This window comes from Varanus komodoensis, unplaced genomic scaffold (assembly GCF_004798865.1).
Source record: "Varanus komodoensis strain SLA01 unplaced genomic scaffold, ASM479886v1 scaffold12, whole genome shotgun sequence".
Taxonomy (NCBI): Eukaryota; Metazoa; Chordata; class Lepidosauria; order Squamata; family Varanidae; genus Varanus; species Varanus komodoensis.
Window position 1 is genome coordinate 20,959,505 of NW_025335349.1, and position 19,158 is coordinate 20,978,662.

Genomic DNA, 19,158 nt, shown 5'->3' on the forward strand with positions numbered 1-19,158 from the left:
GATCCCTAGTCTTCAGTGAACAGAGTCTGGCTGCAACTTCCCAAGTGTACATTTAGTAATAAAATATGGATTTGCTGCGAGTCTGTGGCCTTTAGTTCTTCAAAGGACAGTGAAACTTAACATATTTAAATATTTTGTCTGGTAATGTTCTCAAAGTCTTCCACTTCATAGATTTAATAACGTGCTAGAGCAGAATCCATCAACAGTTAAGCACTTTGAGAGGCACTGATATCAATGAACATTCGTTCAACTCTCCCTCTCAAATTAGTGAGATATAATGGTGCCTACCTATGGCTGGATTGTGCTCATTTTTAATTGCAGAGAACACTGAAGTAGTCCACTAGATTAATACTCACTGTAACAGCCCATCAAATATATATACACCATTTACTTGCTTTGTTCAAGATCAGATGCTGGTCAAATGAACAAGCTTTTCTTTCAAACTTGAGATTATATTTGCATTTTTAAAGGAAAGCTAGGACATGTTCGGCAACTCTTGTTCTCTTTCTTCCAGTGAGATGTAGAATCTTTCACGTTTACAGACTAGCACCTTTAAAAAAAAAAAAAAAAAAAGAGCCATGGGCCATAAATGCAACATCACAGCAAGGCGTGAGTAACTACAACATGGCAAATACCCAAAGTGAGATCAAGTAAGAGAATAATTTCATTCTGGCTGCTAACCTTCCTAAAACTAAAAATCTTAAATGGAGTACTTTTGTTTTTTGTTTAAGATGGGGGCTTCAATATAAAAACTTCAGAGTATATAAAAATTGTCTGCTAGATACCATGCTGCAGTTCAACAGTAGTTAAGGAATGGCAACTGACTTGCAGCACCTGAAGTGCTGATTGCACATATTCCACTGGATACATTCCAAAAGCCATCAAGACTTCCATCCAGCAAAAACACAAAATTTCAGCACACGTCTACCCATGGCAAGATTTATCTGCCTTGATCTAATTTGCCAAATATTGACAAAAGTGCTTGTTTTTGCCACATTCTGCCAACTGACTTTTGATCATTAATACTGTGATTATTAATACTGTGAAACATGCTTTTACTAATGTGTGCTCACCACGATGTCCCCGTGCTGTGTTAACAGTCTTTTGAATGTTAAAAACAACAACAATCATTATTGTGCAAATAAACACAGAGTGGCCTGGTTTGATGGGAAGGCACCATTTGTCTGGATTATTTAATCCATGATAAACTGCAGCACCCATAGGCACCCTGTTGCACTGCCAAGCCTTGCTTGGGGACTGGAGTGCCCTGTACGTTGCATATGCAAAATGGTGGTGGTGGACATACATCCACAGTTTCTCCATGGGTTAAATAACCCACAGTGGACTGTCTTGCTGGGCAAACCTGCCCAATTGATAAACATTAGATTTCCGATCGATCCAGGTCAAATACTGCAAGGATTAGAAACTTCAGTATTTTGTTTTGCTTTTCCTTTCCAGCATAGGTGTTCAGATAAGACTTTAGATGAGATTATGCATGCCCAGACACAGTTGCCAGTCATCTGGGAACTATGAGAACCAAAAATGCTAAGCCAGCAAACAAGTCACTGCACCAATTTCAAACAGCCAACTTTCTATCAGCAATTTTATTTGGGCCTCAGAGGAACTCATGAATGAAATAAAGAAGGGGGAGAAAACTGATGTATGTGAGTGTATGTATATATGTAGAAGTTAACATACAGGGCAGAGGTCTCCAATGCTTTTAGGCCAGTGGGCACATGCAGCCACGTGAAAACCTGTCCTGGGCACTACTATAAAATTATTGCCATGGGAGGTAATCTGCTAGCTATGAAAGACAAGTAATCTGCCCAAATGACTATTTTTTGGCTGTAAGGCAAAGGTGGAGTCTCAGTCTGAACATACAAAAGAAACTCTTAGGACTTTGCTTTCTGCAACAATGGAAACCTATTTCACTGAAGGCAAGCTCTCTTTGATCCCTTTTCTGTGAGCCAACTTATTCCTCTGACTCCTTTCAACCCAGATCATCTCCCTCTCCCTCTCCTCACATCACTTCCTTTTTCTTCTCACTGCAAGTTCATAAAAACACATCTCTCCAAAACTTCTCACCTCCCTCTGGATCTCCCCTGAGCTCGTTCGCTGCCGCTCTCTCTTCGTCACAAGCACAGTCCCTATCCAGTCAAACATACAGGCAGACAACCATCACCACCCTGCAGGTTGTTCCTAGCCAGCACCACCCTCCCTTGCAATTTCCTAGTGTCTTCCCTGGTTCTCTCCCTGAGGCCCTTCCTGACACCCAACTGCTCTCCCAGCCCCTGCCTGCTACTATCTACTCGGTGCAGTTCAGAAGACAGCTATGAAAGGTCCCTTTTCAGGACTAAGCATGTGACAGAGGAAAGTGTAGGTCACAGGTCACAGCTTCCCATCATCTTCATTTCCCCAGAATGTTTCTGAGCCTCACATGTGGCTCAGAAACTGCATGGGAAATGAAGAAGGCAACGCCTGGAATCCCTCACATCACTTTGAAGTATCCCAGCTGCCAGTAAGAAAAACGTATTTTTAAAAAGATAAACTTGGAGGGATTGTGCACCTCAATGGATTGCCAACAAAGGTGTCCAGGTAGACATGACATTAATGCTGCATTACCTTCCCTTGCTATAGTACCTAAACTTATTGCCTACTCAAATTCTTCAAAAATAACATGCACTCTATCAAATCTGATTAGGTCCACTGAGTCATATAACAAAAGGCCAATTCGCATGAACACCTGCATGTGATTATAAGATCATCCAATGGCAATACTGCTGCAATGGAACTTAGAACTCATGGGTTCAAATCCCTGCTTCACCATAAATCCCTGCTCACTTTCTGTCACTGAATATTCTATATTGAAGGGCTGTTGTAGGAATAGCAGGGAATATCCCCATGGAACAGAGGATATTGAAGAATCTTGACCTCCTTGAAGAAACGGTGGAATAGAAATACCATATTCACAATTTTGACATGTATATCTCTACTTAATGTACCAAAATATACACAAGACTTATGCCTGAATAATTTGATCTCAAGATGCCCCATCCCTCCTCCATGTTTGGTACAAAATGATTAACCTAGGAGATTTGCAGGTAATTACAGGCTCCTGTTCTACTGAAAACTAAGGTTACCAGGATTAGATGGAGGTAAAATCATAAACCAACTTCAAATCATGTGTTAGAATCCTGCTTTGAAGTGATCCTTCAGACCAAAGTTTCCCAGGTAAACATTAAAGGGAATGAAAACTTCCTGAGTTAATCACAGTGCAGTGGGAAAAGTGGTGAGAAGGGGCAAAGATGAAGCACCTGCAGGCACAGCATTCACATATATTTTGGTTTGATACAGACATCTGAATGGGACCCAAATGTCATCATGAAGTTCAATAGGGAACATGTAACTTTGTTAATCAGTGAATACAGAACTTGTCATTAATAGCATACCTTAGTTGACTAAGCACAGAAATGTAGGGTCAAGAAAGTCAAGAAGAATTGATGGGCTTAGCTTGCTCTTTGGCATAAAAATGTATCTGTACATATAAAATGTATCTGTAGATAAAATGTATCTGTGCAATATATCAAGCTTAGAAAACTTGTTAAATTTATAAAATGTGCTATTAGGATAGCTGGAAATAGAGGCAATTTGGAACACTATGTAAAGCAATGGCTGTTTACAAAGTTTAAGGGAGCTGATTGAAATGCATAACTGTTGTGCAAATAGTGTTCATCCAGTTACTATTTATCCAACTGCCCAGAGAGCTTTGGATATGGAGCGACAGACAGACAGACAGACACATACATTCATAGAATCTCATGCAACAGATGGTAAGAGCACGAAAGAAAGGCAACTGGTTGCTCATGCTTAAGGAATGGCTCACCAAGAAACTGGTATATGGATGGTGCCAAAGTTCCGACTGACAACTGGCCTGCAACATTAAGTAGCCACAGGAGCCTAGGAGCCTCTCCTACGGAGTCAGACCATGGGTGCACCTAGCTTAGTGCTGTCAACGTGCACCTAGAGATGACGGGCACTGAACCCGAGACCTTCTGCGTAAAGTGTGCATTTCTGCCCCTCAGATATGACCATTTCCCCAAAACGTATAATGATTTTTCAGTTTGCATAACATCCTTGCACTGAGATTGTACTAATCTTCTCTATATTGTTCCAGTTTTCATAAAAATGCAGCCCAAGTCAAAAGTCTATTTGAGCACTAGCATTGTAACAAAATGTGTTCCACATTCCCAAAGTCTGCCCAGCCAGGGCTATTTAGTATACAGCAATAAAGCACTCTAGGTTTGAGAGCTGCTGGCTAACAAACTTGAGTCCTTTCAAACTATGCAATGGAGAAGGATCTGGGAAATTAGAGAGGGAAAGCTCTACAGCTGCTGCAAGTCCTGGTTCCTATTCTAGACTACTGGGTAACATAATGAAAAAAAAAAGAACATTAATACACATATTTTGAAAATAACACTGTGAATGACAAAAAACTTCCTTCCCATGAAGAAATAGGTATCTTGAATTTGCACAGCATGGTTTCAAATACAGCAGCCTTCCCAACATCAGTAAGAAAAATGGGAAAGTTCTTCTAAGTAAAGACTTCAAAATGGCATTTGTAGCAGAGGAAAATATTTCATAATAAAATCAGCGATTAAGCTTTCAGTGTTCTTTTATGAGCAGCTAGCTTTTAGAACAATTGTGTTATTTGCAGAATACAGCTAAATTTCCTTGCACAGCTATGCCTCTGGACAGCCTTACTTTATGGGCTTAAGAAATAGTCATGGTGTAATTTCTTCATGAAATGTTAAACATGGTAAATCTTTAAGAGTGCCTCTGATGCTATAAAAGAATATATGTCTTTTTCTTTGATGAAAGCATCAGTATACCCTGAATTCTAATGCCTTCCCTCACTCCCATCATTTAAAACAAGCAACAAACCAGGAAGTTACCTAAGGAAACATTAAACATCTGGTGAAACATGTCATACTCTTGGGATTCTGCTAGTACATTAAATTTTTCTGCTCTACATCTGTAGCTTAGTTCACAATTCTGAAGAGTAAGAACACATTCCTCAATTGAAGGTATTTCCCAAATCAAAACAGGCAACTATGCACTTGTAGATGAAATATGCTAACGAGACCCTTCATTTGTTGTTGTCCAGTTTAGTTTTGTTCTCTTACTATACATTTGAACCTATTTAGAATCATGTGTTAAAAACAGGCTCTTAGTATTGAGAGTTAGGTTTCCTCCTTTGGTCTTTCCAAACAACAGACCATTTTTTGGCAAAAGCTCTTTATTCTCCAAAGTACATCCAACAAAAGAGTCTCTGAGCATGCATAAAGTAGTTTGTTGAACCCACAATAGAAACTACTTCCAAGAACCCTCCTTTTGAGTACACAGGGGCCTCTCTGGAGACAAGCCAGCCTCTTAGCTATATGTTGCCCCTTTGGCTGGGTAGCCCTTCTCTCCCAAAGTCATGTCATGGGGTTAAAGATCACACCAGGCTCATCTGGCTCATTCCCAGCAATTGCAAACTGTGCTTATTTTCAGGGTCTGCCTGAACTCCTGGAGAGGACAGCCGTGAGATAACTCTCCCGCCTATTCCATCTCAAAGTCTGGAGACCCCATTTCCCAGGCTCCCCCTCTGAAGAGTCCAAGTCTCCCTGGTCTTGAACCGCACACCAAGAACAACTGTCTCTTTAATTCCCAATAGTCACATCCTATGCATGGTCTTCAAATGTGAATAGAAGAAATGCCCCTATCATTAAAGTTGTGAAACTGAGAATATTGCCAAGTAAGTACAAAGTGAGCCAAGTCATTTCTTAAGCCTGTTTTATAAGATTTTTGGAGACAATAGTTAAGGTTTAACAGCTCATTGCAGAATTTTTAAGTTCTGGCCATAACCTTTTAAAAAAGAGTTTAACAGGAGTTTACAGCAATGTAGTTATAAAGGAGTTTACAGCTGCAAAATCTGCAATTTTAAAAAGGACCTATAGTTCCACAAGGAGATTAAAAAATTAAAAATAAGCAAAGATCAACAGAAGGAAACTCACTTGTGTTTTCAAACAGCTGTGAAGGATCATTCCACTGCTAAAATGGAAATCAGGAAGACTTCTAAATACATATATGGGATATAAGTTTAAAAACATAAAAGGATATATATTTTCCATCTTCCCATACTCTCAGCTACTCAGACCAGTCTTCTTCAAGCTGGTATTCTAGATGCTTTGAACTACACAAGTCCCAACCAACATGATGGATGGTTATAGATAATGGGTGCTGTAGCCCAAAAAATCTGGAAGGTGAAAGGTGTGGGGAAGTTGACTTAGAAAGTGCTGGTGATGGGAAATATTTTAAACATACAGGTGACCATCTAAGTGGATCAGTAAAAAGTGAGCAAACAAGCAGACCAATCTATCAAAAGTGGACAAAAACTTTGCAAGCAATAAACTTTAGTGGAGATGCTGTTATAAAAGATATTGCTAGTTCACAAAGCTCAGAATTTGTGATTATATACAATCATACATGGTGTGTACTATGGCCAAGCTACAATTGCACAACTTTATTCAGACATAAGTTCCACTGAGTTCCCAAAAATGCAACACAGAACACTGTGATTGGACCATCTCTTGGAAAAGCAGCCCATGAGAATGCAAGAAAGAGGAATTAAAGATGTGTAACTCTGTGTTACAGCCAAATGTACAAACAGTCACACTTTGTCAGGGAAATGTTGCTATTTTTCTGTTGTGTAGTTTGGGAAACCATCTTATTTCAGGGCATGCTGCTTTTAAAGGGCTGCACAACAGGTCTAATGCACTGTCCCTTAAAGAGCACGACTCTACCAAGAACAGCCCAAAATCATGGCTAATTCCTAAGTCTGATCTAGCACTTCAGCTCCTCTGCCACCTCCCCTACCCACTTAACATCTGTATTTGCCTTTCTTTGGCAGAAACAACCGTCAGCATAAGAGTACAGAAAAGCATCAGTTTTACCTTTAATGCAAAATAGCAGATGGAAACAAAGAGGAACCAGGAAAACAGGGCAGGCCAGCACCATGTGTTTTTATTTATTTACTATGGGTATCTTTATATCACCTTTCAATCATTCCCAAGGTTTACAAATAACAGTAAGTGAATTAAAATGTAAATGCAAACAAAACATAATCCTCTAAAAAAGAGCAACAGCCCCAAGATTAAAACTGCATCTAAAGTACTTTGAAAAATCAAAAGATCTTGGCTCAGCATCAAAAGAACAAGAAAGCAGGTGCCGGGTGAACCACTTTGGAGAGATCGTTTCACCACTCAGGCACTGCCAATGAAATGCCCTTCTCCCTGGCAGCCCTCACTTTACTGTGGATAGCACTTGTAGGAGGCCCTCCACCCAAGATCTTAGCACAGATGTGCATGGAGCAAGCAGTCCTTCAGGGACCTTCTTCCTAAGCCATGAAGTTGTGCACACACAGCGGGCAAGTCATTTCTCCGATTGTGCCACACGGAGGTCTCTCGCTCCCACTGAAAAGGCCCCGTTGCTCCTCTCTAGGCATGCAGCTCTCTCACTAAACACTTCTCAGCTTCTCCCTTTAAACATCAACATTTTCTCCCTTAGTTCCTCCATGGAGCTATTGAGCAAAATCCATCTTTAGGGAAGCAAATTTGCACCCATGCAACAGTACTATTCCCTGACTTCCCAGCTCCTGAAGGCCACTGTGTTTCCCAGTCCCCAAAATTAGTTTGAGGGGGCTGCAAATGGGAATTGCTCCACTCTCCATTCTAATGATGGAATGTGTTCTCTTAGCAGGAGTTTGCACTGTAAACTCACCAGGGGAGGGACATACTCAGCTATGTTAATCTCCGAAGTGTTGTGTGCAAATGGCACTACATATTAAAAGAACAACGGCTCAACAACTTGCAGAAAATGAGAACCATCTAAAACTGAGTGCACAATGCACCATTAAGTTTGAAATCTGTTCCAAGAGTTTCGTAACAAATGCTATTTGAAATTCAGCTTGTGAATTCCACACCTAGGAAAGGACTGGCACAAGTATACATACACATCATATAGTACCTCCCTAAACATATCATAACAGTAGGGCTGCATGCTGCTCACACGTAATCCTCTCATGTGATCCAGGCCACTGATATTCTCCTTCTCCTTCAAACTTCTACCTCGGGGGTGGGGGCGGCAAAGTTGCAAGAACTGGTCAGCTTCACCTACCTCACACTTTACTGTGTGTGTGGTGGATGATAAGTCACAAGCCCACTGCCCTGTTATAGATATGAGAGTAAACCATGAGTTCGCAATGCTATCAATAATGAAAAAAAAATATCCATTTTGTCAAAGACAGCCCCTGTAAACGCAGAAAAACTTCATTGCTTTTTGCCATTTTACCTATCATGGCTCAGTTTAGACTCTGTGAATTCTGTCAGAACTTCTTCATAAGCTCTTCATAGAACTAGTTTCCAGGATTGCCTAAATGACAATTGAACCAGTTTTGTCTATGGTATAAAAAAGGCCTTAGTATCAAAACCCCAGGAAAAGTGTTTATGGAAATTAAAATAGAATTAGGCAGGAAGAATACGGTAGAGAGTACCTGTCTTGCCCCACCTCCTGCTTTGTATTGTTTTCTACTCAGACAAAATGCATATGCAGACTTTATGAGACATTAGTTTAAAAGAACAATTTAATGTTTTATTTTTTTTCATTTGCTTCTCCCATCTCTATGCCAAGAGAACATAAATTCTTAGCTCCTTAGCACAATGGAGAACCCCTCAATGGATCCAATGATCCATTTGTTGGTAATGTGATCAAACTGTAAATTATCTTTGCAAAATCCTGTCAGAATACTATCATTTTCAAATTCTTCTTAAACTCTCAAATGGGATCTCCTAAAAATACATATATTTCACCAGCTTACTCCTGTATGTTTTATATATATGAATGAACCTATTTTGGTTTTGTAAAATTATCTGAGTGTTCCCTCAAGTCAAATTAAGGGTTACCAGCCTGTTTTTCTTAGCACATTTTTTTCTCAAGAGATTACAATACAACTACCATTTTTCAGTGGTCTGCCACAATGGGTCTCTCAGTAATAAATTACACATTGTTAGCAATTCAGCTACTTTTGCTTCTTTTGTTCCTTATTAACTTGGATCAATGCCATCTGGTTCTACTGATTTATTGCTAGTTACTTTCGTTTCCACCTGTAGGGCTCCTATATCAACCAGTCTGGACAACTGAGCTTCTGCTTACATTCCTACAAAAACAACAGACTAACCACCTGGGAATGGATTCTAATTGTGGGAACATCACTTTAATTAAGTTTTTATTCCCTCTGCATTTGGGTTTCATCAGCTGAAAACTGTTAACCTTAAACAAACCCTTCTAACCCTCTCTCAAAAAAGATTTACAGCAGTGGGTCCAGGAGCCAATGCTGCCCTTCCCTGGAACCCACTGGTGCTTACACATCTCCCCAAAACTGTCTCTGCATCCCCACTGATTTTGCCATTTAATTTTGGAAGTAAAGTAGAAAAACTCAGTTATAAAATGAAATGCACTGAGAGAACGCACCTTATTTTCAAACAAAAATGCACTATTTTGCTTAGAATCAAGCTTGGTGTAATGTGAAATTTACCCCTTTCTGCTACCATTAGAACAAGAAAAAGGTCAGGGGTTACATGCAGCCCATGTAGCACTCAGTCCTCATTTACAAGATTCTCACAAACACTCCTTAATTATTGAAGCGAATTATCCCCTCCCAGTACTTAACCTTTAATATGAAGAACTCTCCATATGAAAATGAAGATTTCAATTATTCATTTCAATGCTGCATTATGGGAAAGTGGGGGTACTAGTTGAAAATTGTCATTGGGGGTGCAGAATGAAAGTCTTCAGAGTATACATTAGTTTAATAAATTTCCCATCAAGAGCATCAAAATTCAATCACTAATCTCTCTGCATATACACCACTTTTCAGTTCATTCTCTTTACTATTAAAAGCCCTCTAGGTGAAAATAAATGTGCTTCGGGTTTACTGTTCCTGAACTTGTACACTTTCTCAATACAGGAGCAAAGGAAACAGATTTGACCTTGGAAATTTGTATTCAAAACATTCTCAATGAGCTACTCTAAGAGGTTCAATTGCTTTGAACTTTATTTGTGTACACTATTTTAAATATGCAAACATATTATCAGCCACTGCTCCCAGGAGATCAATGCTTGCAAGCAAAAACAAATATGTTACAGCACAGATTTTCACATCTTGGGAAACTATTTTGAAATAAGGTTGCTAGTCCTCATGATAACAAAACGTAGCTTAGGATAGAGAGACTAATGGATGATAAAGGTTAAAATTAATTAATCACAGCAGGATATCAAGCATGCTGCTTTCTCCCTGCATACTTGCTAAGGCCACCTCTAAACACTTTTTTCCATCACTATTTATCCCAGTTCAATGCACTTACCCTTATGCCAAAAAGTCTTGAATTACTTCCAAATATTAAAGATGTAATACAGTACAAGCAAGGCAAATATAATTATATTTCATTTACACAGAATATATGGCTGGGATCCAGAGAGGTTTGTATCTGAAGCACCCCAGGGTTGTTGCTCAACTGGGTTGCAGTGCTTTGTGCTATGCTGTATGAAAACCCTCAAATCTGCAGAAACTTCCAACAGTCTCTGCACATGTCCACAAATAATTTTTGGATCCCTTCTAGAGTCTAAAAAGTCATCATCCATTCAAGAAAAGCCCTTCCACTAGCTCTGGTTCAACCTATGCAAACCTGAATACAGTGTTAAACTCTGAAAGTTTGCTGACAGAGGCAAGTGATTCCCCAAATGAGCCAAGGATCCACCACTCAACCCAAATCCTTGACAGCATTAATTCCCAAATGACAGCCTCAAATGTGATGATCAGAGAACAAGCCTTCAGTAATTCCTTTTCATGCTATGCTCCACAAGGAAGGTTTTTGTGAAATGCCTTTCCCAGCTCACCACAGGAAGGGGCACTGGGGAACAGCATATCATCAGATCTTTGTCTATGAAAATAGGGTAAGGGTATTTTGGGGGAGAAGGCTTCACAATAGCTTCACAGTGCCTCCCTTTGTGCTGGGATGAGTAGGAACATTACCTCAATACACAGAGAGAGAGACTGGGGTACAGCCTTATGGTGGGGAGAGGCATCCAACATTCTGTTCCTGGTGTGGCAGTTCTCATGGTGATCTAGAGTATGAGCGTGGTGGTAAAGAGGGGTGTAAGATCCAATGTAAGACAAAGTCCTGGGCACAAGCACACAGGGCACAATCCTACAAGTCTCATTCCAGCTGGGGTTCTTTATTCCTGAAATGATATTCCTCAAATATTTGGGACATCTTTTCCAGCATGTTTAGTGCTTTGCTGCCTGTGGATTCTTCTAAATGAAACAGCTTGGCATTCCTTCTTTGCCTCCTTCTTTCTCTCCAGAAAGAATTTTGGTTTCTTCAGTGTGCATGTGACCCTAAACTATAACATTAGATTCAATTCATAATCTATCACTTAGTATTTGTTAGATTCGTATTTTCATTAAACTAATGAATGGCACATCCCCGTCCAAACTCCTACATATGGTTTCAAAATCAGAGATCCCCAGGATCATGCTCCTAGATAAGCATTTAATATGCCTGAAGAAATCAGAAACAGCTAATTCTTCAGTCAGCATGGTATTCACAGGCATTAAATTTAATAAAATGACCCCAATAAAAGTTAATCAGAAGTGCTTAAATGTATCGGCAATAAAACAAATTTTATGGCTAGCAGAGTCAGTTATCTTCTGTGACAAATTAACCGAGCACTCAAAATGAGATGCATCAGTACCATTTTAATAATGAAAAATGAATGTGAGTCAAACACACAGCAGGGGGGAGCAGAACACTATTTCTCAAATGGAAAAATTCAAAACACATAAATGATTCTTCCATTACTGCAGTAAATGAGAGGACGGGGTGAACCATTTTTAGCTAGCCTTGGTGGTCAACAAAAGATGGACAGTCAACAAGACCCTACCACTCCCCAGGGATAGAGTCTTGCCTCCCTCCTTGCACCACTCCTCTAAAAAATGTGCTGCACCATCAGGAAAAGTCCTTGGGCTTCCCTCCCTCTCTTTGGACTAAGTTTTGAACTACAGGTAGAGGTGGGGATTGCCTGCACTGTCTCAGCACGCTCTGAAGGACCTCCCAACTCCAGCTCAACTGTAGGGGTGAACTCCAATCTCTCCAGCATAGCAGCAAAACCAGTGTCAGTTCTCTTCTCTAGTTCCAAAGGGAAAGGTTGAGCATTACCATTTTGGAATTGTATCTCTGAAGCCCTTACAGTGTGTTTGAAATACAATGACCAAATAAACTTCTGCTACCTTCCTGGACTTGCTAGTTTGATCCCCTATTTCTGAAAAGGCAGAAGACTAAACAACCTCCAGAAAGGTGAAGAGTACAAGGATTATCCCTGCAACTGTTCCAGGCTTCTGAGGGTCTCAGAAGCATGCAAGCCCAGGATTACCCCCTAGATAATCCCCTTCCTCCCATACTCCCAATTTTAGGAGGGAGGCAGAAGACCATATATGTGGGCACTTAGGGTTCACCAGAATCTTAATAGTGAGGATTTCCATTTTCCAGTTGTTGGAAGCTGTCTTTATGAAAACTTTGTGACATCTGAAGGACATCTGAACTTTGTGGCCACACAATGTATCCCATTTTAAAGATTTCCCACTGATCTTCATGGCCAAGTAAGGATCTGAATCCATGAATCCAGATCCCCCTGTTCATAGTCCAACATTCTAACCACTACACCACACAGGACATCTGAACTGCTTGTTTGTTTGTTTGATTGATTTATATGCCACCTTTTTCTCTTAAAGAATTCAAAGCGGATATACCAAATGATGATTTCTAAACTCTTCTCCTACAGATAGCCTGAACAGGCCTATGAAGTTTGCACTGGCTCCTAATAAATCTGATGCTTCTTGGATCATCAAAATTTGACAGCTTCACACAGTGCCAGGCAGAACTGGTGCCTAAAGGTCTGGCACTGGCTCCCAAGACAAAAAGACTACTGGCTTAAGATTTAGAACAGTCTTCCACCTTTGCCAGAGGGCACTGCAAGAAGAGAACTGACAGCTACAAAATGGATACCCATTTTATTTTATGACTATACAAGAATCAACAAAGTGCATGGCACACCAACATTTTCAAGGTGGCACAGGCTCATTCCAAAGTTTGCTTTAGTGTAAAGAATACAAGATACAAACTCATGTTTTCTTTTGGCAATAATGTTAGTTTTTGTTAATCTGGACATTCACTGCAACCACCTGAAGTCAAGTCAGTCACCATCTTCAAAATCCCTTGCACTGAACAGACACAACTTTATTTAATTGCATTCCACTTTTCTTCCAAGGAACGTGAGGTGACATACATAGCTCAGCCCCATTTTTTTCCTCACAGGAACTGACGTACATCCAGAAGCTAAATTCCATTATGTCAGGGATATAATTGGTAATTCCATATGTAATTGGCCCTGAACTTCCAACCATTACAGCCAACAAGGTCAAAGTCAGGGTCAGGGATGATAGGAACTGGTGAAAAATTAGGAATAAACCCATTGTAATTTGATGGATAATTTATGCAAGCAAAACAGACAGCCTCTGGCAATTCAAGGATTCAAGTAAGAAATTTTGGAAACCAAATGAGTATACTCTGACATTCCATTAGATGTTAGATGTTCCAGTTATCCCTCAGAAAAAGGATGGGGCATTTCAGACATCTCTGAGCCACTTGTCATGGTTTACATTTTCTCCACCCTTTTATAATCCCTCACTATCTATAAAGCACTTTCAACTTTAGGCTCCATTAACAGAAGTCAAGTTTTGCATCTTTAAGAACCCTTCCTTTAGATTCAGTTGCACTGGCTATGTAAGCACACATCTTAGAGACAACAGTTGTAGGACAAAGCAGCTCCGCATGAAAATGTGCCTAAAATCACATCTATTTGAATATGTAGCCTGATGGTTACGCTTGGCAGCCTGATCTGCATCACTGCCTATTAAGAAACAAGGAAAACTCTCTCCAGGGAGGATGCAGCAATAGCCAAATTGAACGATTAAAACCAATTATCAGTCTTGTCAAGTCCGCAGGATCTTAAGGGAAGGTTTGGTACATCCCTCTCAACTCCTACAGCTTAGTGAAGCTGAAGGTCAAAATGGGATTTTAGTTACTTTGCAGACTGCACATGCCAAGTATTATTTGCCAAGTCTCTCTTTTGCTCATCTCTTATTAGGAGAAATCCAAAGGGAAGGGCTGGCATACATTATGAATACAACTCATTTAGGGGGAAAAGGGACTTTACACTTAGTAGAGCCGCCCCGAGGCTTTGTTGTTTTGGGGGCGGCATAGAAATGTTTTAAATAGATAGATAGATAGATAGATAGATAGATAGATAGATAGATAGATAGATAGACAGACAGACAGACAGACAGACAGACAGACAGACAGACAGACAGACATTCAAATTGGCTGCTCCAATATAATCCAAATCACAGTATGTTTTTAAGATGTTCTCAGCATACCTTCCTTGTCACAAATACATGTTTCTCTTCATCACTCCCCTAAAGAGTGTGTATGCTAATTGAGAGGGGATGCTATTGGTACATCCCAGTCCAAGCTCAAAACATGCTAATTGAGAAATTGTATAAAAATGATGAATGAGATATTTAGTCTTAAATAAAAATGTTTCAAAATGGATTAAGAAATTACTAAAAATTGTAATTACGGCCATACTAATAGTAATAATATGTTATGATATGCTGCACTGCAAATATTGTCCAGCTGTGTTGTAAAATATCATGAAAACCCTAAATATTATACAACTAAAAGCCAAAATATATTATTTTCTATTTCTGTTAATACCAACAGTCATAAGTAGTAAAATTGCTTATGAATACTGAAATGTGAAAGTTCAAAGTACTTTCAAAGGAAAGAAACATCAAGGAAAGCGTTAATAAGACTATTTGAGTTTCAACAGAGAATATGTTATAGCTGCAGTAACCCATAGAAACAGAGAGTTGCGAAGTATGTTTGTTGATAACCATGAGATGTGTTTCAAGAAATGTTTATTTCCTTGTTTCCCAGAGAAACTATGTATACATTCCTTATGTTCCAAAACAAGAAGGTAAATATCCTTTGTCACCCAAAATAAGCAAAAGAAGTAAGTCAGCTCTTTAAACTGTTAACCAATCAGGATAAAGGGGGAGTGTGAGAGGTATATAAAGAATGTTACATTTCACACTGTTCTTTCTTATAGTATCTTACGGATATTAACTTCTTTCATACAAGGTAATAAAACTTTCTAGTCGTATTTTAGTATGGTAAATACTTTACTTTGAAAGCACCTCCAGGTTCAAATCAGAGGGGAGATGTCAGCCTCTCCTGAGACTAATTTTGGAAGTTCCACAACAATGGTGCTTCCAGTAAAATGAAGAGCAAAGCCAACAAACAATGAACATCTGAATGTATATAAAAAATTAATTATCGTTTCACATTTTCCTGGTGAAATACCCAACAGAAGGTCTCAAAGTACAGTCTTTATTACGATGACTGTTTATACATCACACCTTCAAGCAATTGTACATATTAGTTTATAATGATACATCAAATATTAAAATTGTGCATGTATAAATTCCAATACAGGCACACAGTTTTTTAAAAAGATTTATCAAGAACAATGCAGCATCAAACCAAAGAAGTGTACACTTCTTCTGAGTGTTGAAAGATACAAGAGCCAAAATATCTGCAGCAGAAGAGTCCCACAGACTGGACACTCCCTACCTTATGAACATTTTAATTATTTATTTGAAAATTTTCTATACCATGTTTCCTAATTCTTTCAATGACCTCAGATACAAATCCACAAAGTTTTCCATAGCTTTTCTAGAATCCAGTGGAAAGACGGGGAAGAGGACTGAGTGTTATCAGCAAAGGAGCATCACTGTATTTCAGAGTATCACCTCCAATAATTCCATGAAGATGTTGAACAGTACTGAACATTATTGCAGAGGATAAAGTTATGCTGCTAAAGGTAAATGAGTCCGGCACCAAGCACGGCCTCTGTCAAAAACCTGCCTTGAAGCTGTAACTAATCTGAGTTTTGCAGAAAAAGTGGGACACAACCAAAATGAACAAAAAAAGTTAGATCACTCTGGATGTCTCTGCAAAAATGCAGTTACCAAAATACAACAATGCTCAGCATTAAGAAATTAAGTATTTTGGCCTTGCCACAATAAAACCTCTCTTAACTTGATTTTGAAATAACCTGGCACTCAGTATGCCCAAAATCTTAATCACTAGGGACTCCCATTCTTATCAGCTCTAATCAGTCAGGCCAATAGTGTGGGAGGATGGGAGTAATAGCTCCTCCATATATGCAGAGCCACAGGTTTTCCACACTTGTGTTGCACTGCAGTGATTCTGTGGGCCTACAAATACTTGAAAAAATAGCATGCAGGTTGGAAAAGTCAGCTGCAAGGGGGAAAGGCAGTGCAAGGCAAGTTTTTCCAGGTTAGACATTCTCCTGCCCTATGTAATCAAATCAATGTGAGTAACACAACCAGGATTATACAGAATGGTTAAAGATGGCAAATAGTGAAAATGTGCCTCATTTCTTTAATTTATAAATCTTACAATTGTATGGACTGGACCCACTTCTCTCAAAATGCAGCATCCCAAACTATAAAACTCCGGCTCTGAAGGTGAGATAGAAGAAGAGGTACAGTAGTCCAAGTGCCCAACTGAGTTGCCAAGGTTAACCAGAGGAATTAGCTAAGTGACTGCTGAGAACAAGGCCACCTCTGGTTCAGGGGTAGACATCTTAGAACAAGGAGTGCTCAGCAGGGGCAATGTTCATCAGACTCATGGTTGATCTGCCAAATGAGCAGATCAATTAAAGAATATCTGGCATTCCCATTATCAGGCTTGCAAGCAGCAGGAACCTCCCTGAGGGTGGAGCCGTTCTCTTTAAAAAGTGAAAGGAGGAGGGGGATTTGGATTTGGAATCAACTTTTGAATGTGCAGGAGCTAACTCCACCAATCAGAGGGATCATTATTTGGATAAATGCTACTCATTAACAATTTTATTATTATTCACTCCATACTGCAAAGCCAATTTAGGCCCAACAGGCCAACTTAGCTCAACAAAGGACTGTATTTCAGAAATCTTTCATCTTGATCTTCTGGAAAAAGAAAAGGGGAGGAATAAGCTCACAATGGCAATTAACATTTTCCTTGACACACAGATATGTGGAAGGAACACTCTTGAAACACAAAGTCCTGGTTAGAAGTAACAACATAACCAGACCAGAAAGAAAACATAACTGCCGGATAGTTTCTTGAGACCCATAGCCCAAGCTGGGTATTTCACCACAATTCTGCACCAAGAGAAATTGAATACTGAAACTTGTAAAGACAAGCTTAAGAAAACTTAATTACTCTTACTCATTTTATACCACCTTCTCTTTGCCTTCTTGTCCTCTCCATACAACTAGTCAAAGAATGGTGTGGGGCTGCATTCACCATCTCCATTTCCAACATCCATATGCTTCCCATACCCCATATCCCATTTCATGTTCAGAAATCAGGGATGGGGTGGGGGATTAGGGGATTTTTTTGGGGGGGGTCCTACCCCTTTTTATCTTCACCTCACCCTGGAACACTGTGCTGCAAGTTTCTGAATTTGGCCTTCATGATGAAAGAGACGCAATATCCATCTTCTAGGGTTTTGCTGACTCAGTGTCACTCACTTCCTACAAGCTTCTTTCATGCAAAAGAATTAGTACTAAAACTAACTACAAAGTACTGATTTCAAAGGTGCCAGTATACAAAATAGCTACGGCTTTGGCTTCAGCAAAATGGACTCTGGACCAGTAAAGGGGTACCCATCACTCACAGGGAAGGAACAGTAGCAACTTCTACAAAGGGTGAAACTATGCCTTGAAATCCCAGATCTCTTCACTCGCAACACCAAATGCAGATAGTGCCAGGTTTCTATGTCTGACAATTTTTAAAATTCTGGATCTAGCCAAGCCCCACTGCTGAACTTGCACCTCACCAGACAATATACTATATACTTGGTTTAGTATAGCACCTTCCCTTTCACAAGGCTCTGTTGAATTCTATCAAACCAAGGTCTAAATCATAAAGATGACAAGGAATTGCAGCAGTTTAACACAGACAAGTCTTGAAATAATATTGTGATCAAAGCAGAAGGCAGCCTAATAAAACCCAGGTGGCTCTAGCTTATCATACATGGTACTCATTACTTCAATTGCTCTGTTTAATAGATTGCCTGGTGTCAGCAGAAGGAGGTTTCTGCTATTAATTCCTCCAGTTATAACCCTACATGTGTTTTCTGGAGCTCTCTGATAAATCAGCTTTGTCCAGGAAAAACTTAAGGGGGGAAAATCTATTTTAGAAGTCAGACCTTTTGCCACTGCTGGCAAAACCACAGAAACCACTGTGAATTTGCTTTATTCACTATTAACACAAGGCTAAACTAGTTCCTTGGGAGGTTCCAGATGACTCAAACTTGCCAGAGTTTTGTGTGGGTTGACGCGTTTCTCTCCCCCCACCCCGCAAAGCCACACAAAAAAATGCTAACTTTGTTGCAAGACATGTTCTATAAATTCCAGATAAAGGTGGTCTGTTATTTTCAAATTTTTCCTTTCATTGGGTTTGCCATTTTAGATAGCCACTGAATGACTTTGTAGCTATAAAAAGTACAGGAGACCAAAACCTTGCCTTCCGTTTGCAGATCTTCTTTAAAATCACATACACATACCTCATCTAAACAACAAAAAAAGTTATTTGGAAAGTTCAATCAATTGGCCACATGAAATATTTAAACATGAAATGACTGAGTTTTGACAAAATATACACATCTTTATATCTACGCAACTGTCAAAAGAAGAGTTTGGGCAGTATCTCATGCTGGCAGTGTGTCAGCTCCAAGCATAATGCACGAGTGGAAACATCCACAAGAATGGCATGAAACATGCACTTGCACATACAAAACAAGAAATTTCAGAAAGCTATAAGGACAGGCCAACCAGCAGAGTTCCTTTACACAGTCTTGTCCATTTCC

The 19,158-nt window shown here is 39.6% G+C and overlaps 1 protein-coding gene and 1 non-coding gene across 2 annotated transcripts in view; both read right to left on the reverse strand.

Annotated features, from left to right (window-relative positions):
- EIF3H (eukaryotic translation initiation factor 3 subunit H) overlaps positions 1-19,158 on the reverse strand; it is a 76,938-nt gene that overhangs the window by 29,854 nt on the left and 27,926 nt on the right. The gene's annotated exons all lie outside the window — the stretch shown is intronic.
- Positions 4,098-4,201, reverse strand: LOC123019352. The gene has a single exon (XR_006413917.1). It is a non-coding gene; the product is annotated as a U6 spliceosomal RNA (small nuclear RNA).